We start from the raw sequence: 27,634 nt of genomic DNA on the forward strand, positions 1-27,634 counted from the left end.
AAAAGAAATTCCTAACGAACCACCCCTGATGTCTACAAATCTGCAGCACTGGTTCCAAGGCATAAATCTCTTACATCACAGTTTCATGTTTTTACCCTTATCAGAAATTCTTAGGTACCTCTAAAGCAAAGAGGTACTGGGGTTTGGGAGCCTCTTAGTCAAGATGCCAAGGAATTAACCACCAAATTCAAGTTGGTTTGTTTGTTTGAATGTCTAAAGTGAGGACAGTCATACTTAGTTCGAAAAGGTCACAGGAAGCAGTCACAGCAGGGAGAAAATGTTAGTGCCCTGACCCTTCTTTTAGCACAATTCATGGATCAGCATAGATTTGTGTGACTATGTAATACTGACTTAACATCATGAACGTACAAAGCATAGAGGTTAGTTGTTTTATAAAAGTCAAATTTTAGAGTCTTTCATTCCTCCCTATTATTTGCTGTGCAAAGCATCAACGACAAAGGATTTACTTATGAAACATCCTAAATTAGAGCTCTTAAATGTTTTGATTCAACCAACCATCCATATGACTTTTTTTTTTTAGCATGGAACATGGATGACAGGCAACAGAAACCAACTCTGGCTGATTTCAGAAAGAGGGAGTTTCATTGGAAGCATGCTGGGCTGCTGTTAGAATCAACGGTCAGATCAGAAGTTCTGAAAGTGTGGTCTGTGGACTCCCGGGGTCCCCAAGACCCTTTCAGGAAGCCTACAAAGTCCACACTAATCCCATAGTAACACTAAGATGCTATTTGGCATTTTGACTGAGTCAACGTTTGCTCTGATGCTACACAAGCAAGGGTGATGGAACCTGACAGTAGCCCCCGCAAATCAGGACAAGTGACACTCCAGTCACTGTGTTCCTCACGACCATGCACTATAGGGGACAAAAGCCAGGTTCACTTTAGAATGCCATTGAACTATCCATGAAATTATTTAAATCTTGGCCCTTGAGAACAGACCATTTTAATATTTAACGTGAGGAAATGTTAAGTATGAATAACTCACTTCTGCTGCACAGCGAAGCGTGGTGACTGTCTCAGGAAAAAGCACACGTGCAAACTGAACTTGCCACTTTTTTCGTGGAACACCATTCTTAATCAGAAGGGCGCCTGACAAACTTCAGACCTGGTCGTTGACGGGCATCTTCTCAAAAAATGAACAAGATGAGCCTGTCACTTCAAGGATAACAAGTAACAGTGTTGTAGCCCAGGATAAAAATTCAAACCTTCAAGCAAAAATTGGAATTTTTAAACAACTTGTCAATTCAGGTGCTTTCTGCCATGGGCTGAACTGCTTCTCAGTCTTTCTCAGACTTCTCAAAGTCTGCTTCAAGAGTTTTCTGATGAGCATGGTGGTGATACTAAAAAGTGTGGGGTCTGGATGTTGTATAATGAAATACATCAAAATTTGGAAGAGCATGATTAGCACATGAATTTTTCCAAATGGCCAGTGCACAGTCACGTAAGAGTGAAAGATCCATTCAAAGCACAAGATAAGCCAATGGAGTCAGACTAAACATAGTGCAAAAATTCACTGGTGTGGTTCCAAGTGTCACATTGCAACTGATCTTTAAGAAACTACTACTTGAAAGTTTTGGTGAGGCAACAAAGAAGAATGGCCATCCTATCTGAAGAGGCTCTTAAAATCTCCTCTCTTTTCTATGCACATCTGGGTGAGGCTAGGCTTTCTTCATATTCTTCAACCAAAACAACCAATCACCATGGATTGAAAGAAAATGTAGATATGAGGGTCCAGCTGTCTTCTAAGAAGCGTGACATTAAGTAGATTTGTAAAAAATAGTAAACAAGGCTACTCCTCTAATTGGAGGGGAAATATAGTTTTTAAATATGTCATTGATGTTGACATGTTAATACATCTGTTATTTTGTGTTTAAATGAATTAAATATTTCAAAGTTATCTCCATTTTAAATTTCTGGTGTAGTAAATATCAATTCAGTATGACACACATAAACAAACGCCTTTGAGGTCCTTTTCCTTCCTTAAGACCGGAAATCAAAAGGGACCAAGAAGTTCCTCATACAAAAAAAAAAGTTGTTTGAAAAATGCTGAATGCACAGAATCAGGCTTGCAAAGAAAGGAGTAAATCCATTAGGATACTTTCTGCTACAGGAAAGAGAAAATCCAACTGTACTGAGGTAAACAAATAGCAAATCTCTCAAATAAAGGAAATCCCAGACGGGCAGGCCCCAGGGCTGGTTGACTCAGCAGCTACATGACGTCAAGGACCCTGGATCTTTCTTTCCATGCCTCTGCTCTGCTGCCCACAGTATTTGCTTCAACCTTAGGAGGGTGGCCTCCTGGTCACAACATTGCTGTAGGGGCAATCAGGGGGGCACACCTTCTGGTTCACATATGGCAGGTGAGAGAGAGAGAGAAACCTTCCAACATGGAATGTGAACCCACCTGTCACTGTAACTGGTCCACCTTGAGTGACAGCCCACCAGGGGAATGTCACGCACTGATTTGATGGGACCTGCGTCGGAACTAGGGTTTGGGCAGCCCCCTGAAGAAAATGAAAGGAGAGGGGAAATTCTGTTATAGAGAAGAGGGAAAGAAGAAATGGATGTTGTATTGGCTACAAACCCCTTTCCATCAGGCAAGAAAAAGGCAGCTGCATCTGGCTAGACTTCTAGAACCAAAGCCAAAATCCTGCCCAGGGGCAGGACTGTGATAGGAAGCTATTAACCAGCAGCACTGTCCACCAGATATTCTGTAGGCTCCTCCACCACCGATGCCTCCTCTGTCACTGGACTGTAGACGCCACTGCCATCAAAGGGTGGAACACTAAATGTCTAAACCGCATCACTGAATTGAAATTCAGTCTCCAGCTGAGAAGAGAGGAACATTTAATGAGGGTGAAGTCAACCCAACCTAACTCAAGAAAGGGGCCAGCCCTCCCAGGTTCCTGAGTCTGAGAGGTTCCCAGGAAGCAGGACTTTCCTTCCGAAGACGAGGCTAGTGCCAGGAAGCCTGGGTCACCTTACACAACTTCTCCGTGCTCAGGCCATGTAGCCTCGGGCTCCTGTCCCTCCTCAGCCCATGTACACACCTCACACACGTGTTCCCCAACTGGTAGGCTTTCATAGCAACTAATGGTTATTGAGTGTTCACTCGGTATCAGGTACTTTACATAATCACCCCATTTAATCCTCCACGGAGGCCTCTGGAGAAAATGCAATTATCACTGTGAAGAAACTGAGACGTGGAGATATTAAATAACTGGTATACAAATAGTTCCATAAAACCAGCCCACACTTCAGCTTAGGAAGGGTCTCCTACTCTGCTTTCTGAGGTCTGCCAGAGAGAGACAGAGGGAAGGAGGGAGGGAGTTTAAAAGTTAGAAAAAAAGAAAGGAAGGGAGGGAGGGAGGGAGGGAGGATGGATGAAAGAGGAAAGAATAAGAAGAGAGAGTACGAAAATAAGAAGATCTTCTTATATCTCCCTGAGTGAGAGAGGGCAGATCTGGGCACCCTGTGAGGAGAACATCCTGTGTCTCGGCATTAGCCCCTTCTGGAGGATGCAGCCCACCCTCACCTTGCTCCCACGCAGCCCTCCTACGGAGCTGACAGAGGACCAGCTGCAGCTCATTCTACTCCCCACTGGAAATGAGGGTATTATCATATGATATTCATGCCTATTTTTATAAATAATTCATCTTTCTTTGCACAGAAGTAAAATAGCCCGAAGCTAGAACATTTAAAAGGAACATGGATGCCTGATTCATAAAATAATAATGGGCTGGTTTGCCAGGCAATTTGTGAAAGTCCCCGAGCTAAAATACACGGAGTTCTAAGTCTATTTTTAGCCTGGAAAAGGCCTCCCAATGTCTTTGTCAGTTCACACTTGATAAAGGGCAGTGTTATGCTTTCTCTGAAAGTGGGCTTTCCCAAATCAGTTACATTCACACAGGGAACTCTAAAAGATTACTTGGCAAATAAGCATATTTACAAAATCCAAGCCCCCAGTACACAAATACTTTTTTTAACTCTACAAAAATAAATAATAAACAGAAGCATAATGGAGTCTGATCACCCGAGGCTGGAGGAAATGGGACCACAGACTGTTAACATTTATGTCACTTTTCCCCAAGCCTGACGGCGAGATTTCTTTTACAGAAGGATAGCAATTCCGGACCTGGAAAGGCGTAAAAATCCTGGGCCTCCGTGTTATCATGGGCCCACCTATGCCCCCAATATTCCGTACTAGTGTTTTTGAGATCACTAGTGCTTTATTTCATCACCTGTGATGACTCTTAAGTCACTCTGATTGTTTTTGTCAGCTTATCTCCAAAAGGAAGCACAGCAAACATAACACTGGTTCCTTATAACACAGGGGTAACAACCAGTCTGCTAGGGACTAAGGTTTTTCCCAGGACATGGGAAGTTTAGTGCTAAACCAGGAAGTCCCAGGAAAACCAGGACATGTTGGTCACCTGACCCATGGGGAGGGACTCTGGACTGCTGGGACAGGGCAGGGCATGAAATAGTGACTACACGCTTTCACATATTTGGAGTATTGAACCACGTGAGTTTATTACCTCTTCAAAAAATTAGGTTAAAAATATTCTGCCAATATCAGGTGAGAAGACTATTTACATTAGTAGATCTCTAAGAATGGCAAACAATAGTTTATGTGACCTAAGCAAAAATAACATCATTGCATTTAAGCTCTGCTTTATTATTCCATTTGTTTCTGAAATATATCGTCCAAAGGACTTGACAGTCATTCACCAAAAGAACTAAACAATTTGCCAAGTTCTCTAACACTCATTCTCACAAGACCAGAAGGTAACTGGGGCTCAGACGGTTCCCTATCGATGATTAGGAAAAAGGAGATGATTAGGAAAAAGGAGACCTCGGATGCTATCTGACTGCTATCTGGTTGGACGTGAGTGTGGGACGGACCTTCTCTCCCAGGACCGGCTTCTCCTTTGATGGCCGACTTCACATCTGGTTAGTATTGTCCAACCATGGAAACAGCAGGCTGTTGCCAAAGAGAAATATTTCTATCAAAGTTTCTCAAGTGTCCCCTAGGAGAGCCCGCCAACAAGCAGGGATGACATAATATTGGCTGACGGGTCCCTCCCAGCCAATCACACTGCAGCACAAAGTGCCACCCACAAAGCAACTTCTATGGGCTTTTAATAGGACACAAAGTCCCCAAGTGCATCATGGGAGGAGGGCCCAACCTCTGAGCTAAGGGTGGCCCATCTGCCAAGCTCCTTTTTGTTTAATATACATCAAAGTCACAGTCATTCTTTTTCTTCTCAAAAGGAAGATTTTTGAGAGGCCAAGACCAGCTGGGCAGAACTGAGGGTGAGGACGGGGGGCAGTTCACACTCCTAAGGCTGTTTGTAAAATAAATAGCAATTGGGAGGCAGACTCCAGCCTGCCTGATCAAAACACACCAGCAGCGTGTCCACAGGTGTCTGTATTTCTAAGAGGAGTCACCCCATGTCCAGAGACACCCTCTGCGTGCCTGTCCTGCTGTGCTTCCCACAGCTGCTGTCGCCAGGCTCTCGGCGAAGGCTGAGTTGGGTTCTGCGTTTGCGCACACTAATGTCTGAATGGCCAGGCAGAGCCTTTTGAAGGACCGAGACCCAGGAAGGGTACGTTTTGAGATGGCCCCAGGCGGCACCTTCTCTTTGCCGGTGTGAATTCCAAACCTTCACCCCTCTGTGGATGCCTCCTAGCCCTGCTCCAGACCCTTCTATCTCTGCGTCCCTCCCCGGCTCCCCTCGGTCTCAGGAACGTTCCTCCCACTCAAGACCATCCCATTCATTACACCTTACTCCAGATCCTGTCTCTGTCTCCTCTAAGGCTTTGTCCCACAAATTGCCCCCACTTTCTCTGTCTCTTCAATCCTCTACTAGATACTTCCCACTCTGGTCTGCCATCACTCTAAAAAAGTCCCCTCAACTTTGTGTGCCTCCCGCCTGGCCCCCACTATCTCTAGCTGCTCCTTCCAGGAATTTCTAGGTGGCTTTCTGCCTCGGAACTTTCTGCTCCCTGGAGAGACTGGATTCCTTACTCCCCAGGTTTTCCATCTTCCCCCTGACCTCTGTCTCCCTCTCCGGAGCTGCTTCCCCTGCCTTCAGCTCAGTCTGCAGAGTTGCCACCTGAGACCTCTCCTCATTCTGCCCCCTCCCTGGGGCCCCAACCACGGCCCTAGCTTTCAATGACTTTCTCAATTTCCCCCCTGACCATCCTTAAGAGTGTCTGTCTCCAGAAACCTCAAGCTCAACATGTCCAAACCTGGGCTCTTGCCTTACCCGCAAACCTGCTCTGTCCCCTGCGCTCCCTGTCTCTGCTGACCACCGCACATCGGTTGGCAGAGCCAACAACCTGGGGGTCTTCCGCATTCCTCCCGCTCTGCCCTCCCACATCACCAAGTCTTTTCTCTTCTCCCTTGGAATAGAGTGCAACGCAATCCACATTCATTCACTTATCTGTCTCCCCCCTACACACACAGAGACACAAATGTAATGTCCATCAAGTCAGCAGCTCTGTCTGCTTTGTTCACCGCTGTGTCCTCGTCGGCCAGAAGGGGCCTAGCACAGTCAGTGCTTATTAAACGTTCTCGATTGAATGAACAAATACGCACTGCTCTAGTTTATGCCAAGTAACACAGTGGTTAAGTATATGTATTTAAAGTCAGAAGGCAAGAGTTTGAATTTTGGCCCAGACACTTGCTATGTGAATTTTTAAACTAAATTAACCTAAGTCTGAATTTCCACCATGTGTAATAGGGCATAAAATAGCAGCCAATGCAAGAGTTCGTTGTTAGGATTAAAAGAGATAATACATGTATGAAGAGCTCATCACAGTGCCTGGTACATATCAAGTAATCCACAGGCATGAAATATTATTGATGTCAGCGTTCTTTCCTGTGCTCAGGCCTCATCTGTGTAACATCCTCCCAACTGTTCCCTTAGACTCTGGACTCCTCCCCTCAAGCGAATTCCCACCCTACTATCCTGGCCAGAATGGTCTTTCCACCTGAGTCCACACACACCCCTCTGTGACTGCGCGGCGGACCAACTGTCCCAGCTCACCCAGAACTGAAGCATTACCCTGAATAATGGACTTTTACTGCTAAAACCAGAGGGTCCCAGGGGCACTGGAGCACCTAATGGCATCGATCACATTGTTGCAGAATGAACTGTCTTTCTCTGACAAGGCTGGAGAGCGTAAGTTTTGTTTTGCTCGTGTTCACATTCCCTACATCTCACCTAACGTCAGACACATATCTGGCCCATTTTCAATAAATATTTGCTAAATGTGTTCATCGAGATAGCAATTAATCACAGTGAAAGAGTTGAAGGGCATGGTTCAAATCCTGTGCCCCTTCCTTCATGACCCTGGGCGAGTTCTTACTCTCATTTATATATTTATTTGTCCCTGAATTTCAGGCAAATTTCTTGGTCTCACTGAGTCTCTGTTTCCTCATTTGTAAAATGGAGATAATAGCCACTACATAGACACATTGTGAAACTTAAATGGATATAAAATGGTTAACATAACACCTGGCATATAACAAGCTTTTAATACATATTAATGTTACTACTACTTATTATCATTTCAAGAGTTAGCACAGTGAATCCAGTAAGGATTGGTTCCCTTCCCCCACGAAATAAATTAATGCATGCGGCCTTACACGTAGTTACGCTGTAGAGAAAGCTTCCCTTAAATCAGTGGTCAGCCACCTTGGCGACACATTAGGATCCCCCAGGGAGCTTTTACAAAGACAGATACCCAATCCCAGACCAATTAATTCAAACCTCCAGAGATGGATCTGTGCATCAGCTCCTCCCAGGGCTCCCCTGGTACTTCTAATAGGCAACCAGGTTGAGAACCTTTGCCTTAGGGTACTAGGTTAGTTGCTCTGCAACTCTTAATTGCTGCACTGGGTCTTTCCAGACAGTTCTCCCAGCTCCAGCGCCTCCCTTTGTCTGCAGGGCAATGACTGGGGAATTCTCAAACACCACAGGCTGGCACCCTACTCAGATACTCAGAGAAGGCAATTCTTACAAAATGAATCTCTAATAAGTGAAATCTCTGAATTCGGGGAGAAATTTTTATTACTTTAGTGCAGAACCCCAAAGCAAAAGGGCAACCAGGGGGCACCGCAAGGGTGCTTTCCGGAGGGTTCGGGTCTGCCGACCAGCCCGCAGCCCTTCAGGGTGCCATGCTGAGTTTGTTTCGGTCTCTCTTCTTCCAGACTGAACATATCAGCACTAAAAAGCATACCACCCGCTAGCTCATCCCCAGAATTCGAGAGCTCCTGGTTGCAGCTTGATCTTAGGTAAGCATCAAGGTGAAATATTTATATTCTCAGCTTTGCTCTCCCACCTCACTGGAAGGATTCCCATTTCATGGCCACCAGCAGCAGCAGCAGCAGCAGCAGCAGCCAGCGTCTACCACTGCCCCTCTCTGCCACTGTGGCTGTATCTGCCACGTTCCTTCCAAGCAATACATGAGCTTTAATTCAAAATCACGTTCCGGGTGACTGGTTCACTGGGAAACATTCACAGGTTGCCAATGACTCACCCAATAAATCTGACACCCAGCAACTGACTTGAAGTCAGTGGCGCCTGACAGCTGCTGAGCGGCTGAAGGTGAAAAGAAGCAGAAATCAACCCTGGTTTATAATAGCTAAATGCTCCTGGTCCATCTCATAGGAGTGAAAAGCAATCAGTTAACAGGGTTCCTGGCTCTAACAGGTCAAAGTTAAGGTCAACTGTAAGCAGAGGGAAGGACGTCTCACCATCTGAATACAGAAAAGCTTAGCCGATCACATGCATGTCTTCATACCATATTCTGCATGTCCATCGCCATGCTGAAGACATGGAGAAACAGCCACTCTAAGACTTCTGCCTCTGAAACTTTAATAATCTCATGAGGAATATAGAAAATTACACAGAACAGTGTGAGATAGTACAACTAAGTAACCACATAACTATCCAGCGTTCATCTCTGTATGGAATAACTTTTCCCTCCATTTTGGCAGGCCTAAATTCTACATGCACTTAAATGCCAATACCCACAAAGAATCCTCCTGGTTATTCAAGTCCAGAAATGGCAGGAAGAACCAGAAACTCCAAGCATATGGCTGGCTGGCTGACCAGGCTGCGTGGCAGGGGCAGGTAGGTGGGGCATGGGTGGGGATAGGAGGGTACAACACTCTGTGGGCAGGTGACCGGTTGGCCCGGTGGTGTCCGCAGTGTGGTCCGGGATATGGCTGGTGCCTTGAGAAATGAAGAGACCGTAGAGGGAATCTAAGACAGTGCAGGTAGTCTGTGTGGATGCAGAGACAGAGCCAAAGAACGGCTGTATTAAGAACCATTGAGCCCGGGCTGGCGTAGCTCAGTGGATTGAGCGCGGGCTGCGAACCAAAGCATCACAGGTTCAATTCCTAGTCAGGGCACATGCCTGGGTTGCAGGCCACGGCCCCCAGCAACCGCACATTGATGTTTCTCTTTCTCTCTCTCTCTCTCTATCTCTCCCTCCCTTCCCTCTCTAAAAATAAATAAATAAAATCTTTAAAAGAAAAAGAACCATTGAGTGAGACTGAACATTTAAAATGAAAGACGACACAAATTCCAGTATCGAAAATGAGAGAAGGCCATGACTGCAGACAGTAAAAGATACTTCATAAGCAATTTTCTACCAAAAAATACAACTTAGATGAAATAGACGAATTCCTTGAAAAAATTACTATTGTGGTGATCACTTTGTAAGGTATAGACATGTTTAATCACTATGTTGTATACCTAAAACTAACATAATACTGTAAGCTAACTACAATTAAAATATAAATTTTTTAAAATTCCTAAGCTGACATGGTCCAAGGCTGTAGAAGAAATCTGAGACTTCAATTACAAACTGAGGGAAAATGCTATAGTTTACACACCTACACACTTACACTTTCTCACTAACATTCAAGTTAGGACACTCATAAATTGACAAAGCCTAATCATTTAAAATCAAATAACAAAGTTCTCCAATCAGGGTGTTGGCAGAGAGACTCAAATGGAAGCTTCCCTTCTGGGCTTAACATGGATACAGAAACGGGATTAACAAAACCAGTCAAGGCAGTTGAGCTGGGGAGAGAAATCTGGAGAAGAACCGAAGAATACTAGAGCCATACCTCACTGCTCCAGAAAGCTTAATCCAGAAAAACACTGCAATGACAGCTAGTCACCAGCTCTTCTACAACAGAGATGGCAAACTCAGACCCTGCAGGTGCCAGAGACCAACTAAGACAACAGTGAGATGGTAGAAAGCTGATGAACCCTTGCCACTTCCCGGGGAATCTGGTTGTGCAACAGCGTATATGCTCAGAATCTCCAGATTTTCTGGATTATTTGAAATCTCCCATTGTTGGCTCCAGTTTAAGAAAAAAAAATACTGTGTGGGCCAAACAAAACACACCAGCAAGCCAGATAACAGCCTGCAGTCTACCATTGGTGGCCTTTACTTCATGTTTTGCTTTTAGAAGGTGGGGTGTGAAGACAGGAGACTGGGAGGTGTATTTGCTGGTTTGTTTGTTTGTTTGTTTGTTTTGGCTTTTTTCTATTTTGAAAGATCAGGCTCTGGAAGTTTTTTCTTTCTTTTTCATGAACTCTGGGGCATGGGGACTTCAAAGCAAGAGAAACAGCCACCATCAGACATTCGGGCTCTCTCTCCATCCTGCCCCCAGGATCCAGCAAATCAGCAGCTAAATCCTAAGATTTGAAGAGGTTGGGTTTCTTCTCTCCCCTTCAGGCTGCTGCCAACTCACTGTCCTGTCTTTGGTGTCTGAAACACTCTGGTGATTTTGTTTATTGCTGTTTCCATATGGCTGAGCAAGACGGGGTGGGGGGAGGGGGAGTGAACACCGAGGTTTCACCTTACTGTGAAAAGATGTTATCCTGTGTCAGGAAACAAGATGAAAAGCAAATATACCTAGAGGTTCCTGAAAAGAAAGCAGATTCATTTCCGCCTCCGAGCCCAGGCAGCGGTGTGCAGGGCTCCTGTTGTCTTCTGGGTTCGTCTGTCTGTCACCGTCACCTGCCCAAGTTCTGATGAGCCAGCCCGAGGTAGCTGCGCCTTCTGAAGGAGACACTTCAAAGGGGCGCAGAGCACTCTGCGGAGACCACCTCCCACCATCACCGTGACTCCCAGAGGCAGAGAACTTGCCACCACACCCTGAAGTGTGATGGTTGCAATGCAATCCTTGGGGTGAAAACCACTCAGGAGAGCGAGGCCAGCAGGCAGCTGCGGCCTCTCCTGACCCGTCAGAGAGGGGTGGGCACTCAGAAACTCGAGGGGCTAAGAGCAAGGACAGGGAGGCCATCGGAATGCAGACGGATGCTGAGGAAATGTCCTCAAAGCCTCTCTCCAAATGCACTCTGATCAGCTTAGCCAGACCCCTATGCATCCAGCCCCACTTCCTAAGGAGCTGTGCTGAGCATTTCAGGGCCCAGTCATCTGTCTCCTTTGTGTGTCTCCATCAAGGCCACTCAGGCCATAATTTCCAGTTCGCTGGCAGCAAAAGCGTCTCTCTCCATACCAGCTCAAGCAGAAAGTTTCCAAGGCTCCCTGCTGCTCTCCAGCACTCCTGTGTGGCTTCCTCTCCCTCGGGCCCCAGCTGGACAGGCTGGACAGGCCTGTACCTGGGGGAAATGAGAAGGGCGGGGCTTCCCAGGGAAGGCCAGCAAGGAGTTAAAGGGTTTCTTTCAGGGACCTGGGGACTTCAGGACCATGTGAACATTCCACGTGCCCAGGAAGGAAAGAACAGAAGATCCCCGCCTACAACTCCTACCCAGTCACCTGGGGGCCGGCTGTCCTCTCAATCAGAAAGCCTCTGTTCCTGGAATGATCTTCTCCGGAAAAACAGACAGACCCTTCAGAGAATGAGCCCCCTTAATGTTGCAAAAAAAGGAAAAATTCAAAGAGAAAACAAGCAAAGAAGTATCACTACTCTTAAAGGTCTTTCCAAATTCTGAAAGAAGTTTTGCCAGAATTGTAGAGAGGAAGGTTTATAGCAGGAAAAGTACCCAAGTCATGGCAAGTCATCAGACCCCACGCTTACTGCATGTCGGGTGCTGTTCTGAGTCCTTTAGATGCATGAGACCTTTGTATCCCCAAAGCAATCCTATGTGGTAGGTACTTTTACAGTTTCCAGTTTGCTAATGAGGAGACTGGAGCACAGAGAGGTCAAGTGACTTGCCCATGGTCACACAGCTAACACGTAGCTGAGCTGGTATTTGACCCTAGAGTATCTGAGCCTCTATGTACCACTGCCTCTTGCAATTTAATGCTATGAATAATAAAGCAGAGATATGAGAGCATGTTCTAATTAACAAAGTACTCTCATTTTTTTATTCACTCCAAAAAGTATTTTTGTTTAGCACCCACCAACTGCAGGTCCCGGAGATACAGTGGCAACCAAGTGACCCCCAGGACCTGACTGAACCATTCTCTCCTCCAGCAGCAGGCTGATCAAGCCAACTGCTCCTAAAATTAAACCTGTCAGGGCAGCGGTAAATGCTATAGACAAACAGACACGGTGGTCATCACTCTCTGAAGTAAATATCACTTTCCTCTTTTTACAAATAAGGAAACTGAGATTTCAAAGTAAAATGTAATATAACAAAAAGAATATGCAGACTTCCAAATTGTATTTATTTTTGAGTAGCTACTCGATACATCCACGTCATCTGACATTCCAAACATACCGAAGGGCATGTGGGAAAAGTCTCCTCTGCGCCCCTCAATCCCAGCCTCCCAGCTTCCCATCCAGAGGCAGTCGGTGCTGGGTCTCCCATCTCTTGGGTCTCCTGCCAGAGACATGCGTAAGTCACCCAACACACCCACATTTTCTTTCCCTACAAAAGTTATGGCATAATGAATACTGTTCTGCTCTGTGGGGTTTTTCTCTAACAAATAAACACACATGGCACGGCCTCGTTTTCCCGTGCCTGCCTGGCACTTCACGGCATGGACGTCCAGCTCCTGCTGTAGCCAGTCTCCCACCGATGGTCACTCAGGCAGTTTCTGAGCTAGCACAAACAGGGCTGTGGGGACCCACTAAATAGGCAAGCCATTTCACACGCATGTGAGTGTGTCTGCACGATAACCTCCCCAAAGTGGAATTACTGGCTACACAGCCTTGTGCATTTCTAATTTTCATAGATAATAACCATATTGTCCACCACTGAGATGTCCCCCATTTGCACTCACCCAGCAGTGGGTGGGCATGCCTGCTTTACCAAACTGCAACACAATGAAAGCACACTGCGTGGAGAATGACTCAGAGCCCCTCCATCCCTCACCCACTGTGGGCCAACTGCAGACTTCCCAACCTTTGATCGTCAAGGACCTCATGGCAGAGGTGCCCCTCCTCCACTGTGCTCCCGAGGCATCCAACACTCAGTCCTCTGGAGCCACGGAGGGAGGTTTGGCAGCTCCCCAAGAGAGCAGCTCAGAAGAGATACCCCCAAGGCCCAAAGAGGGCCAGGGACACAGAACCACGGGCTACAAGCCGTCTCAAAGCAGACACCAGTAAAACGGCCCAGGCTGTGCAGCCAGACAGACCGCTGCACAAGCGGCATGGCCCTGGGCAAGCTGTGTACTTCCTTCTGGGGAACACCTAGAAGACCGGTTTCTAAGGCATCCATGCAACCCACCCCCAGGCTACATCCCAGTGGGCAGACAGAGTGTGCCAGATCCACAGCAGCCAGCTTTGCATTCTAGCTCATGTCTGCCAGAAATTTAAAGAAAACTAAATGTCACAGCCAGAGTGTGGTGGTACCTGAGGCAAATTAGTGAAGATACGGAGCTTGGAACAGAATCTCAGTGGAGAGCTGGTAGCTAGAAGTGGGTTGGAAGTTTGTAAGGCAAACTGTAAAACCAAGGCAGAGAGAGGAGAAGGAAAGAATAACGGTAATGATGTGGTGGCCACCGTCCACGCCGTGCCCTACCGGTGGGCCAGTGCTCTGGCCCACTGCCAACCGCCAGCGCCATCTGTGCCTGAGGGTGCTCTCAAAGCTGCAGAAGCTGTGCGGGCACTTGAAGAATCAGCACCCACCAGCTCTCAGCCAACCCCTGACAGCTGCAGCATTAATACCCCAACTCGCTCCCCCCTCGAGTGGGATACTTCTCTACCACAGCCCACGGTTCCCACAGGACCGAGCTCCAGCTGCCCAGGGCGGCAGCTGGCCCCACAACACCCTTTTCTTGGCTGCCTGCCTGCTCATTTCTCATTTCCCCCACCTCTTTCCAGTGCACCTCAAGATTTGTTTCTAGGGGAACCTAAACTAAATAATTGGACACTTCTGTGTGCCAGGCACCACGCTGGAGTCTTTATATACATTGTGCAGATCTGGAACAGCATCTATCGGGGAAGGGCTGCCCGTGCATACAGGGCCAGGCCAGGCCTCTGTTTATAGACAAAGATCCAAGATGACGAAAGGGAGAGTAATCCACCTCTGGGGCCCAGCCAGGTGGACAGAATGTGACCGAGCAGATCTGTTTCAGGTCATGCTTTCTCCGACCAGAAAACAAGGCCGATGGAGGGAGAGCTGGGTTTCCAGAGCCTACAAGCGCAGCCTGCTGTCTGGGGCTCTGTGCCCTTGCAGGGTGCACACTCCCTGGAGAAATCAGCTCCCCAAAATGGATAGGGTTCAGCCTGCCCGACTTTTGCAGATGTGCCCCTTGCTCCAGAGCTGGCTTGACTTCACCATCACAGGTTATGGGGAGAAAAATAAAAAAGGTGTCTTCACCTCTTCCAGGACAGGCAGAAGTGAACGCTACTTAAGTGCGGGACCTTGAGCGTCTCGCTGAGGACTCTCATCTCCCGCAAGCACAGAGGAGGCACAGAAAACCACTGCCTCAGTCACGAGCCACAACTGTGGCTGTCCCTCTAAGCAGGAGGAAAACAGGCCATGCTTCGTGGCTTCTTGCAGCAACAGCCCCACTCCTTAATGAGGTTTATTTAATTTAGGGCAGTAGAAAACTTTTGGGTTATTATTAGGCTACAAATTAAGGTTTGTGTTCATTTAACTGCCCCACTTAACGAAAGAAACTTTGCTTTTGTAAATTGAAGAATTATTTTTAAGTGTTAGAGGCCACTGGGTAACCTTGAGTAAAGCCTCAAGCGTGCTCAGGTTCCGGTGCCCAGTCCGTAAGCTGAGCAGACTGGGCAAACGCCCCGAAGGCTTCACACCATCAGTCTACAGTTCTGTCCACCTCGCTCCCTTCCCTCCACGGAGGTGCCTTCAAAATCCACATTCCCAGATGTACTGACTAGAAAAAACAAGATATAAAACAGTACTACAAAATACAATACCATTTTTACCTTTATTTATTTTTCAAAGAGTTTACTTACTTATTTTTAGAGAGGGGGAAAGAAACGAAACATCCATCGGTTGCCTCTTACACAGTGCCCCAAGCCGGGATCAGACCCTCAACCACAGCATGTGCCCTGACTGGGAATTGAACCAGCGACCTTTTGCTTTGTGGGACAATGCTTAACCAAGTGAGCCACTCTGGTCAGGGCAGAAAATACTAGTTTCAGTTTTAAAAACAAGGTGGGCGTAAGAACGTGCCTCTGAATTTGTTTGTATATGCCTCAGAAACCGTGGGAGTGGGTGTTAGACAGCAGGCACCTGTGGGAGGAAGTGACGGGCACTGAGCAGTCGGGGTGACTTGTTGCTGCGTATTTCTCCACGCAGTGACTGGATTATCTATGCAAATAATCACACCGAAAGAAAATCAAACCAATTTTAAAACCCACATCTTAATTGTATCTGTTCTTATTAACACTCAGAGCCTTTGGACACTTTGGGGGGCCACACATCTCCTGCCTACTCGGGATCCCCCCAAGTTCCCCACAGAGGGCCCGATCCTGTCTATGGACTTAAGAAGATCAAAGAAGACAAAATCTTCCCTCTGCTAGCCATGAAAAAAATAAGAAAGATAATCACCTCTATCAGTTCCATGTGTTAGTTAAAGCACAGCGCATCACCCAAAGTCTTCTCCTGGCTGAGTTAACACCACCAGTCGTCACCTTAGGAGGAAGTTCATGGGTTCTGGAGAGGGTCAGCCGGCATTAGGAAGGCTTTAAAACGCATATTCATAAAAAACGTGATAGGAAAATTCATCTTTGAGGTTCATGGCCAACAAAATCCTCGATGTCCCTTTTATGGATGCTTTTCATGTTCTCTGCTGAGCGGTGAGCATTGACCTGGGAAAATGTGGGGCTGAGCCCTTCCTGAATGGAATGAAAAGGTGGTGATGCTCTCTCTCCACACAGGGTCTCCCAGGCCCCACTCCTCAGCCCCTCTCAACAGCTGAAAAACCTTCTACTGTAGCTCTCAGCCCCAGGAAGAATTCCTTTGCAGCATCACCACTTTGGGCAGCTCCTGGTACCGCCCAACCATGAGCCCTGGTCTCTGCCCTTCCTTCTGGGCCCGCCTGCCCCACCAGCCTGGCCCTCCCCGGCTCAAGCCTCCTCTGTGAGCTGGCCTCTGCCTGCTGCTCTCTGACTGCCCTGTACAGATGCCATCTCTTCCTGTATGGACTGCTCCTGCAGAGGAAACAAACCTCGTGGCGCAGATCCAAAACGCAATCATCCCGCCAAGTTATCACTGGTTCCTTGGAAGGAAAAGGGACCCAGGTCCTGCCCTGGCCGCTCTTTCCTCCCAAGCTTCCTGGCTTCTTGGTGAACTTGCAGCACTTTTTCAAACTGCTTCTTGCTCTGTTATAATTGCAAAGGATGAACACATTTGCCCACTTAATGAAGTTCAAGACAACCCATTTCCTCCAAGCATCGTTCCATGTCTTGAGTAAAAATGACACTTTCCCTCTTGCCTCTTTCTGAAACCCACTGGTCCTATCTTTCAAAGACAAAGCCAAGCTGGGCAGATGGATGTTCCAGTGCCATCCAGGTGTCCTAATCAGGGCTCCCTAACAGGCGGGAACCCCAGCATGGCTGTTATTCTCCAGAAGAATGAGTGTGGGCCAAGAGCCATGAATGGCTCCCAAGGACCCAGGGTGATACTGGTGACACTGGTCTCTTTCAGCTGACCCCGGGGGATCGGCTTAGACTTTGGCATTGAGAGGGACCCTGGAAACCACTTAGTGAAGGGCTCAAAGTGGGCTCCTGTTTGCTAAAGATGTCCCATGTGGGGACAGGATGACCGCAATCTGGACAAAAGCTGGTATTCAGGAAGGGACTGAAGGCCATCCATGGCCACATCAACCTAAGCACCTTCCTGATTAACTAACTGCTTTATGCTTCTGGCTTTTGTATAATGGCTACAGTTTTTGAGCACTTACTGCATGCCAACAAGTTGCGTAGATCTACACCCTGACTTCCTCCAACCATCCTATGTGCAGGAGTTCTCACCCAATGGGGGAAGGCGTGGAGGCTCAGGTGGCTGTGACTCACCTTGGCTAGTGTGTGAGGGTGCTGGGGACCTCCCTCAGGCTGCACACACCAGGCCCCAAGTCCCTAACCACCAGGCCGTGCACACAAGCTGTCAACAGAATGCTCTGTGGCTCAACAAGTAAGTAAAACCCTTTCCTCAAGGACATGCAAATCAAAACCACAAGAAGACTTCGCTCCCAGTAGGATGGCTATTTAATAAAAGGAAAAGAAAATGCCAGAAAATCACAAATTTGGGAGGACCTCGAGAAATTGGAACTCTCCTGCACTGTTTCAGAGAATGCATTGTGAGAGGCCACCCCTTCCACTCAAGCCCTGCTCCTGCCTGGAAGCAGATCCATCTCCACGTTGGCTCTCTAGCGCCACCTCGTGTTATTCTGGAAACAGCCACCAAGTTTTCAAGAACAACTGTTTCTGAAAATCTATTGTAGAAGAATTTCTGCAAAATTCTCTAATATAATAATATTTTAATAATAATCATAATAATAACATTCTAGAAGAAAAGCAACTTAACCCATAGCTCCAGCAGCGAGGAGTCCAGGCTTTTTCCCGAACATATTCATAAATATTTCAAAAACAACCTTAAGGGTAGAAGGTTTTTTTCATCTTGCCCTTGGCATTGCCTTTGACAGAGAAACTATCTGTGAGATGAAAGGGAAGACACGTTTTGTGTTTAAAGTTTCATCAGACCCGGACGAGGATCAGTGAAAGGAAAGCATATCATAAACCTGTCTTAACTCGCAGCAAGCGGGCACGACCTGAACAGCTGCAAGCAGAACCGTCTCGTTGACACAGACGCAGAGGCAGCCCGGTGACACCCCGTGCTGCTAGTGACCAAGTCAGTACCTATGGATCTACCGGTCTTGGGGTCGGCTATGCTGCTAACGCCAAAATTGTTTTCTCAAAGGGGAGGAAGAGGGAATAGATTTTACATAACTGTGAAGAGAAACCAATCGTTCAGTTAATTTAGTAAATCCAGTATCACGATGTTAAGCACCAGCACTTGTGGAGTCGCAAACACGTCCCCCCTCGCCCCACACAGAAGTGAAGACTTGGAAGTTGCTCCCGGCCAGCTCCGCCTCAGGGGATGTGAGGCACTGAGAGGGCTTTCAAACAGCCGCGATCCCCACCGGAGGCCTTGAGCCAAAGGGAGAGTCTCGGGACTCAGGCACGGGCATTGTTCTGGAAATCCAGTCCCGTTTTCCACTGACCTGCTCCACATAGAGCCTGACGGAGTTCAAACAAAACAGGAGCAACAGGACACTGGGAAAGGAAAGGAAGCTGGGCCTTTCACATCTACAGCCGATCGCTACGCCAGAGGATTAATTTATAAAAAGCCAAGCCTTACAAGGTGAAGTAGAGCAAGTCTCAGAAGGAAAACATAATACTTCCCTAGCGAGAAGCAAAGCAGGTAGAGGCCTCATTAAAAAAAATCTTTCAATACATATCACATCTCCCCAAAAAACACACAGTGCCATTTCTGAAGTGAAGGAGTCAGGCTTCAAGGTCAGAGGGCCCTGAGCCGAAACCCGCCTGTGTGCTCCGTGCAGTGCCAGCAGCAGCTCTGGGCTCCCAGGTCCTCATCCTGACATCGAGGTTAGTAGCACCTGCCCCAGGGGACTGAAGTGAGTGCAAGAGATGCACCCGAGGACAGAACCGGGCCCAACCAGGTGTTCAGTAGTAAATGGCAGGGGCCATCTTCACAATGGTGATGACAATGACAATCCTCCAGTTAACACTCCTCCTAGGCCACCATCCTCCCAGACACAAACCTGCCCCTTCCTCTAACTGGCAGTCACGTTCACTAATAACAATAGCTAATGTCCAATGAGCGCTTACTATGTGCCCAGTACTGTACATTAAACTATTCTACTTAATTCACAGGGGACCCACAGATAGTTATTGCTGACATACCCCTTTATAGGTAAGGAAAGAGGCCCAGAGAGGTAATGTACTAGGTGGGGTAAGTTAACTGCTGTCACAAACACCACCAACATCTCAGCGACTCAGCGTGGTAAAGGCCCACCTGTCCTCCACGTCCTTGTTGGCAGAGGGCATGAGAGAACGGACTCGCCCCAGCAGTCATTCGGGGACCCAGGCTCCTTCCGTGTTGTGACTCCACCACCTCCCGTGCCGGATCCCAGTGGGTCCTCTGCCGCTAAGCTAGCAGGCGAGGAGGAGAGGGTGAGTATATATCCAAGACTTAGTTCAACCCAAGGTGACATGTGGTGCTTCCGCTCCTACTCTGCTAGCTCAGTCTCTTGGCTCTGAATGCAAGGGGCTGGGAAACACTGGTGATCTCAGGAAGGAGAGCGTAATGGAGGTAGACACGGGCAAGCAACAATAGTTTCTACCACAATGAACCTGCCTGAGGTCACCCAGCCAGCACACATGGAAGGGAGAAGTGGACCCAGGCAGTCTAAGTCCAGGCCCTGATTGAACCACTGTCATCCAGGGAGGCCCTCTGAAGGTTTTAAAACAGAACCACATAAACTTTTTTACCTTTCTTCTAATCAAAAGGTGAGGTCAAGGTTGAGTCTGGGCTCTGTTAGTCCTTGACCCATAGACTACAGAAGAAATGACACTATGACTATGCCCGGGCTCTTAAGACACCAACGGCTTGTACCTCCCATATCTTGAGATACTCACTTTGGGATCCAGTGTCCGTGCTGTAAAGACGCCCAGGCTAGTCTACTCGGAGAGACCACGTAGAGCAGCCATTGCTGGAGAGGCCCCGTCATCACCCAGTGTCACCCGCCAGACACGGGAGAGGAGATGCTTCCAGATGATTCCAGCCCCTGCAGTCACGTCACGCCCACCCTTCAGGCTTCCCGGCTGATGCCCAGACATCAAGGAGCAGAGACATCGTCACGACTGTGCACAGTCTGAATTTCTGACCCCCACGACCTGTGAACAGAAGGAAATGGTTAGTGTATGCCACAAGTTTCAGGGTGGCTATGCAGCAGTAGCAAACAGAAAAGAAACTTATTTAAGAACTCCATGCCACTTAGATCCTGTTACTTTGGGGAGGGGGTGAATCTGACAGTCTCTTTATACTTTCTCTTTGTTCTCTTTCTTGTGCTATTTGATATTTTCCAAATTTCCCACAATAAAAATGTGTAACTTTTACCATCAGGAAGAAAACAAAGTTTAATGATTCACTCTCTGCTGGTCACTAGACCCCAATGACTTCTGTGTGAGCTTGTCCCTCGACTTTGCTGGGAAAATGAGACTCCTCAGTCCATAGGGTGAAGCTGCTGGCTCTGCAGACCCCAGAGGTTCCTGATGCTTGTTCCAGAAAGGAGCAAGCCCATGACACTGGCCACCACCCCTAACTGTCTTCTTTGAAGCACAGCCAGTTTCTGAACTAGGAGAGGATGAGCAGGGACTGGGGTCTCTCACAAGGTTCCAGGGATGGCTCAGCCCTACATGCACACAGAACTATCACTAGGAAGGGGGCTGAAACTATGGGGGAAATAGGCCTCAGACACCCTTTGCTCATGCTGTTTTCCCTACGCGGTACCCTTCCCAGGCACTGAAGGTTAACATAGAAAGTTCTATTTCAAATGTTTCACTCTGAAAGAAAAACTATTAGCTTGAACCACAGGTAACTGCTGACATTCAGTCATGTTTGATCAAATAAAAAAACAGCAATTTCATATGGCTCAAAAAGGATATTTTTGAACCCTTACTAAGTGTCTGGGACTATGCCAGACAAACATTATCCCATTGAAACCTGCAGACCTCCTATGAAGGGTATTTCCATGCCCATTTCAGAGAGGAGGAGCACACTGTGAGAGGTCAGGGGGCACGCTTGGATGAGAACTTGAAGGTTGGTCACCTGACTTACTTACATCATAAACTTACTAATGTGAAGAAGAGATCAGGAGAGCAAGCCCGTCCCCTCACAGACAAGGTGACCGTCATCTGCGCTGAGCGGGCCTGACTTACTGGTGATGGGAACGGAAGGGCCTCGGGCAGTGTCACCAGGGAGCTCTCAGCAGACCACTGAATGTTCTGCCTCTCTCTGTACCAGTGAAGGGTTGGTGGGGACATTTCACAACTAGCCACAGCGCAGACGTCACAACTGCTTTCTCGGTGCCTCTACCAGGGCCTCCCTGCCGTGGGATCGAAGACCCACTGATTGATTATAAGCAATACATGCAGTATTGCAAAGGAGTTCCCAAGCCTGGCTGTTTGACTACAAATGCATGCAACCTGGGCATATCAACAGTCTCCTGTTGCATGTTTTTTAATGAAAAGAGATGCTCGATTCCCCCATAGGTTAGTTACTTGGGGCTAGCCCAAGTACTGATATGTTCTTTATGAGGAAATACCGCCCAAATCCTAAAATCTGATGACATAAATGGACAAGAGATTTCTTAGGTCTCACGTGCTTACACTCTAGTACTAGAATTTTTCAGCCTTTATTTGTGAAGCATTAAAATAACGATATTATCAAGTGAGGTTAGCAGTGTCCCAAATTGAAAAAAAAAAAATATGTGACAGTGTAGCTTCTGTGTCTGAATGTGATGAGGCCAGAGACTAACCTGTTCAGCGTCCTTCTCCTTCCCAATGCCCTCTTCAAAATTAATCTGCATTTTCAAGATCCAACAGTAGAGGGCAGCAGGCTGAGCCTCAGCTGAACTCTAGGTTCATTTCTCTATTTGTACTCAGGATGACAAAGATTCCTGTCGCAAACTTCATTTTTAAAGAGCCCATTTTCAGATCACAATGTTTAACTCTTTTGGAAATATAGGCCTCCATTAAATCTGTACTGTGTCCTGCATAATTAAACAATTTATAAGCACCATACTTAAGTTAGATCCGGCTTCTGCAAACCTCACACCAAAAAACAGCTAAAATAATATTCCACAAGAAGGGCACACACTTCAGCCTTAATGAGGACAAAGCATAAGCAAGCTTAGATAACAATAAAAAACATAGTAAAATAATTATATTACATCTTTAAACATAATGAAACTGTCTCATTAAGCCTAAGTTAATTTAAAGGTCATCAATGCATAATTTATGTAGGCTTATAAAACTGCATTACATAAATGATGATTAAACCATATGCCCTTTCTTTTTTTTTATCTCTACCTATTAACTCTATAAACACTAGAACACTGGTGCATTTTACATGATAGTAACAAGTTTAAAAGATACCATGTTCTCCTGAGGCTATCTCTGATTAAAATAACCCAAACTGCCCTGGCTGGCGTAGCTCAGTGGACTGAGCGCGGGCTGCAAACCAAAGCATCGCAGGTTCCATTCCCAGTCAGGGCACATGCCTGGGTTGCAGGCCACGGCCCCCAGCAACCGCACATTGATGTTTTTCTCTCTCTCTCTTTCTCCCTCCCTTCCCTCTCTAAAAATAAATAAATAAAATCTTTTTTAAAAAAGTTCTCATTTCCACTTGAATGTCTAAAAGGCATTTCTAGCCTTTCAAAAAAAATAAAATAATAACCTAAACCACACAGAAACCTAATTCGCCACCATTTTATCACACTCCAGTGCTGTGTCCTAGGATACCTAGGATTTTGCCAAATTGTAAGACAAATGACCAGCACTGCAAGGGAAGAGCAACGGGAAAGACTCCACAGGAGTGAAGAGACACAGCCCAAGATAAAATATACCCGTTTCCCAGTGTAGCTGGGAGCTGCCCTGAACATGTACTTTCAGCACTGGGGAGCTTAGCCTTATGAATCCTTAGGGACAAAGAGACACTGATGAGTTCAACATCATCTCCCCCAGGCCCTGGGAACACAGACATAAACAAAACACATACAACAATCCCTGCCTTCATGAAACTCACTCCTTGCACAGGGAGACAGTCCATTAACAAGCTGGGTTTGAGCAGTATGGAGATCAGAACCATCAGCGGAGATGGTAAAAAGACTGCAAGAGTAGGAAGGGGTGTAGGAATTTATGGTTTTAAGTGGGTTGGGGAGGCCTATCCCAGGAAGAGAGAATAAAAGCGGGAAAGGCCCTGAGGCAAAGAATAGGGAGAGGGTGAGCTTGGCAAGAAGGGAGCGATTAAAATGGAAGATAGTTGGACACCAAGTCAGAGAGGAAAGACAGAGTGGGGATGGGCGCATCAGAGGACAACACAGCCGACTGCAAGGACCTGGGCCTTCATTCCCGGGGAGACGGGCTGCCGGCGACTTGCAAGGAAAGGAGCAGCATCACCAGACTTAACAGCGTGAGACCGGATGGCAGGAATCAAGGGTACAGGAAAATATGTTGCAAAAATACAGGCAATAAATAACATTAGCTTGTTTAATAGCACAGTGACGTTTATCTGTCTGTTCTTCTCAATGATCACAACGATAATTTCAGGGCTTTTTATAAAATGCAGCTGTGTGAGGCTCTGTAGACTGACCAGAAGCAGGCAGAAAAGGGAGAGGCACAAAGCATTACCCGTTAAATTCTGAGCAGAAGGGTCGTAAGCAAATATTCCAGTCATTCAAGTCACTGGAATCTGAACATCAACAGCCTGACTCTGCAGCCTGTGCCCTTTCCATTACACTATATTGTCAAAGGTCAAGACAACTGACAAATTGGAAGAAAAAATTTTTTTTAAAACTCGTATCACAAAGTGCTCCTCTTCCTACTATATTAAGAGATCTCCCTAAGAATAAGGCCAACAACCCAAGAGAAAAATAGACAAAGCATGTGAATAGCTAGTTCACTAAAATGAAATATGTACAAGAAAAACGCAGGTTTAACTTCATTGAGATAACCATTTCTCACCTACCAGATTGGCTAAAACCCGAAAGTTAGACAAAACACTCTGAGCCTGTGGGGAAACTGCCTCACATACAACGTTGGGAGGAATGGGAATCAGTACGAGATCTGTGGGAAGTGATTTAAAACGACAAATCCATATAGCCAGCAATTCTACAGCTGGCAGTTATCCCGCAGATAACTCACACATGCAAAACGGCATTAATGTAAGGCTAGTCAGTGCTACCTTTGTGACAGCAAAGTCCTGGAAACAATCTTAAAGGCATTCAGTAGGAACTGGTTGAACACACTTGGCACATCCATGTAATAAAATATGTTGCACTTTAAAAAGATTGAGGAAGTGCTTTGTGGATCTATATAAGACAATTTGCAGGTATAGTAAGGAAAAAAGCAAGGTGCGTAATAGCATTTATGATATATTATTCTTTTGTGTGTATTATATACTTTTGTGTAATACAAGAAAAGGAAAAAATATATCTTGGATAGGCATACAAAATACGTTTGGGGCAAAATAAAAAGTGAGAAAATGGGAGGAGGAAAAGGATAGGAAGGAGAATTGCCCATAGACCTTTTGCATTTTTGAGGCTTGAACCACATTATTTCTATTACTTTTTAAATTTAACACATTATTTTTTTAAAGAAAAGGAAAAAGAAAAGCCTTTTAGAGGAGGGGTCATTTTTGGAGTCTCTGGCTCCAAGATGACAACTGAAATGAGATACTCTTCGTGAACTCATCAGGACTAAAAAGACAAAAGGGATGTCAGAGATCCCCGTGGGCACCAGGAGACTCTTCCTTTCAGACCCACTCACACAGTTCCCATTGCCTTTCCCCATTATGCTCCTGAGGCTCATTCAGAGCTAAGACTCAAGCGCCAGTGACATCTGGCAACATAGGTAACCGTGGGCAACCGGGCTTCTCCCATGGTTGTCATAGCAACCGTGATGTTCCTACAGTTGGGTTTTCATCCTGAAGTAATTATCAGGCCTTGTGGTGGGCTCCTCCACATTTGCAATTATTTACAACACTGACAATTATGAATGAGCCTAAATTAGATGCAATTTCCACTGAACTGTTAAAGAGAAGCTGTGAATTGAGTCAGATTTACATATCCTTCCATCAAGACTGGCAAACCTTTTGAGCTGCATGCCTGCTGCAGCCCAGGGAGAGGGGTCACACCTGCATGCAGCTATCAAAAGCCAGTGGATGGCGGAAGACCTGCCATGTTTCAGCCCAAGATGGGCAGTCCCATCTCTACCGGCCTTACACCCTACTTCCACCACAAGCAGTAGGAGCAGACGCAGCAGTTTCTTGGGTTCAACCCACAAGGTCCTCGAATAAGGACATTTCCTTCAGTGTCCTTTGGTAATATTGGCAATGAGACGCCATACGAACATAACTCTTGTTTGTATCAATTAGCCTATGGGAAAACTGATTTTGTCATCGTACAGCATTTTGCTTAAAGCCACAGAAGCCACTGACAATGTTAAATGAGGACTTACTGAATAGAAAACAAAAGTTTATGATTTATCAGAACTTGGTACGACAGTCGCATACAATCAGCCCCACTGTACCCTGGAGACACCGCAAGCCAACCAAAGCACCTCCACCGGAAAGCGATGGCACCAGGACTCAGCACCACATCTCAGGGCTTCTTACCCTTCTGCCACCTCACTCAAGAGCCAAGGACGACAATTTTCTTTGTGTCTGGAAAGTGGCACTGAGCCTCATGAAGTCCATGTGCCTTGGTGCCATGACATTAGGGCACCTCAGTGCCAGGATGTTAGAAAGGACTTGCAGAATCCGGGCTTGTAGTACATACTTTTTGGAAGAACTCAAGGAAGCGGGGCTTTGCTCTGGGTTACATGCTGTCAGGAAGCCTATACCTGAACAGCTTCTGGAAAGGACAGTGTATAAAGTCTAGGGTTCATCCTTCAATTCATTTAAGTGGGGCTTTTTCAAGTCACTCTCTGAGTACTGCATAGATCTGATAACTCACCCCGTTGGTAAGATTCAGTTACTAAAAAATCCCTGGCGTGGTCAAAGAATCAGACCTGAAGTTACTCTTTACTTAGAGTCAAGAGAATGAACCAACCATGTTTAATTTAATTTAGCTCTTCCTTACTCACATATTGATTCCCTTCTGTGCCAGGAATACAGTGAGGGATGGCTCAAGGACCGCACAAGAATGGGCCCAGTGGTGTGACAACATCAGTCACCACTAGGTGGCAGTAACAGCGCTAAGTAATTGGTTATTAAGATGGGTCCTTCTCAGAACTGAACACTGTTTCTGTTACTCAGTATTGACTCGTTCATTCCTTCAACAAATATTTATTCAATGCCTGCTATGTGCCTGGCACTGCAGTCAGGATACAAGGACCAGCAAAGGAAGACACACAGTCTCTGTCCGTGGACCTTATGGTCTGGGGTGATGAAATGGACAAAGAATCACACCAATAAAATATCATTCCTTATTAAGTGCTGTGAGAGTGCACAAGGGAGAACTCATCTCCTAGGGAGAGGGAAGCAACGCTGAGAAAGAGGTGAGCAAAAAAGGAAGCAGCCAAGGTCTGAGAAATAGCAGGAGATGGGAGATGTCGGGCAGGAAAAGAGAGCTCAGGCAAAGGATCCCAGACGCGTAGGAAGCCTGCACGATTACGTGTCTGCACCCCAGAGAGTAGGGACCAGTGGCCTCAGGAGCTTTTTTCTGTTCTTTTGGGGATTTGGGTCTAGACCCACAGTGCAATAGGAGGTCGCTGAGGTTTTTAAAGCCCTTCAGGGGAGAAAGAGCTGGTGGCTAGATTTGATTTGCATTTTGACAGGGCTCCCCTCTGGCGATTTGACTGAAGGCAGCCAAGTGGAGGTGGGGAGACCAGATAGAGAACTCTCATTGGAGTCAATGAGAGAAGAAGGTGTGTTGGGTCAGGGTAGGGGCAATGGAGAAGGGAAAGGCCTGAGCAGCAGGGAAAAGTCACTGGCTAGGGGTAGTGCCAGAGATGGCTCCCAAGTATCTGCTCAGACAGGACAGCAGACGAAAAGGAAACTGAACATGGGAAGGGACTTTAAATGGAGATTGTGGAACTCACTTTGAAGGGCTTTGGTGACATCCAGGTGGAAACGCCCAGGAGATAAAGGAGTATTTGAGTCTACAGTTTGAAAATAGAACCATGTCAGTCAGCTGGGCAGGGATAAGACCACCAGGCAGTGAAGACAGGAGAAAGAAGCAAGGCCACCACAAGACCAATAGCCTGGGCCCTGAAATCCAGCAACTGATCATCTAGAGATATGCTAAAGGAAGCATTAGGCATCTAAGGACTGAGTTTAGGGTAGAGAAAAAGGAAAAGTTTCATGAGACTCAAAGCATAAAAAGAACAAAAACTAGGAGCTAATAGAATGAAAAGCACATGACTCAGTTTCCTTCCAGGCAAGTGG

General features: G+C 46.6%; 1 long non-coding RNA gene across 3 annotated transcripts in view; it reads right to left on the reverse strand.

Annotated features, from left to right (window-relative positions):
* Nucleotides 1-15,460: 15,460 nt before the first annotated feature.
* Nucleotides 15,461-27,634, reverse strand: part of LOC123809749 — a 51,714-nt gene continuing 39,540 nt past the window's right edge. For 2 of the 3 annotated variants that reach the window (XR_006784083.1, XR_006784082.1), the window contains exons 3-5: nucleotides 20,104-20,361; nucleotides 16,611-16,764; nucleotides 15,461-16,278 (exon numbers count right to left, since the gene is read on the reverse strand). This is a non-coding gene — a long non-coding RNA (uncharacterized LOC123809749). Of the gene's footprint in view, nucleotides 16,279-16,610; nucleotides 16,765-19,519; nucleotides 19,618-20,103; nucleotides 20,362-27,634 lie in introns of those variants that run through there. The other variant, XR_006784084.1, reaches the window with a different exon arrangement.

Source organism: Phyllostomus hastatus, unplaced genomic scaffold (genome assembly GCF_019186645.2).
Source record: "Phyllostomus hastatus isolate PE091 unplaced genomic scaffold, TTU_PhHast_1.1 phas_scaffold_555, whole genome shotgun sequence".
Classification (NCBI taxonomy): Eukaryota; Metazoa; Chordata; class Mammalia; order Chiroptera; family Phyllostomidae; genus Phyllostomus; species Phyllostomus hastatus.